Source organism: Arachis duranensis, chromosome 5 (assembly GCF_000817695.3).
Source record: "Arachis duranensis cultivar V14167 chromosome 5, aradu.V14167.gnm2.J7QH, whole genome shotgun sequence".
NCBI classification, from domain to species: domain Eukaryota; kingdom Viridiplantae; phylum Streptophyta; class Magnoliopsida; order Fabales; family Fabaceae; genus Arachis; species Arachis duranensis.
In genome coordinates this window covers 75,060,503-75,061,269 of record NC_029776.3, presented here as the reverse complement: position 1 = coordinate 75,061,269, position 767 = coordinate 75,060,503, and positions in this window count along the sequence as shown.

Here is a 767-nt window from a genome sequence, read left to right as displayed (position 1 = left end):
GAATGCCTTTGTCTTTGCTCCTGCTCATAAGAAAGAGAAGAGAACAAGAAAATGTAGAATCCTCTATGTCACAGTATAGAGATTCCTTTAGGTGTCAGAGGAAAAGAAGAGTAGAAGACAGAAGTAAAAAATTCGAACTTATCAGAGAAGATGGAGTTCGAATTTTGCATTAAGGAATAGTGTTGGTCCATAAATAGAAGGATGTGAGAAGGAGGGAAGTAATTTTCGAAAATTAGTTTAAAAAGGAAGGAGAAATTTTCGAAAATTAGAGAAGGAAAAGTAGTTAGGTAGTTTTGGAAAAGATATGAAACAAACAAAAAGTCAATTACTTAGTTGAAAAATATTTGAAAATCAATTTTAAAAAGATAAGAAGATAAGACGTTAGAAGGGATATTTTGAAATCAAATTTTTGAAAGAGATATGATTTAAAAAGATATGATAAAAAGATAGGATTAAAAAGATATGGTTGAAAAAGATTTAATTTTTAAAATTAAAATTAATAACTTGACTAACAAGAAAAGATATGATTCAAACATTAAACCTTTCTCAACAGAAAAGGTAACATACTTGAAATGTTGAATCAAATTATTAATTGATAGTAAGTATCTTTAAAAATGGAAAGAAATTGATTTTGAAAAAGATTTGATTGAAAAAAAATGATTTGAAAAAAATTTGATTTTGAAAAGATTTTGAAAACTAAAAAAATTTGATTTGAAAACAAAATCTTCCCCCTCTAGCCATCCTGGCGTTAAACGCCCAGAATGGTA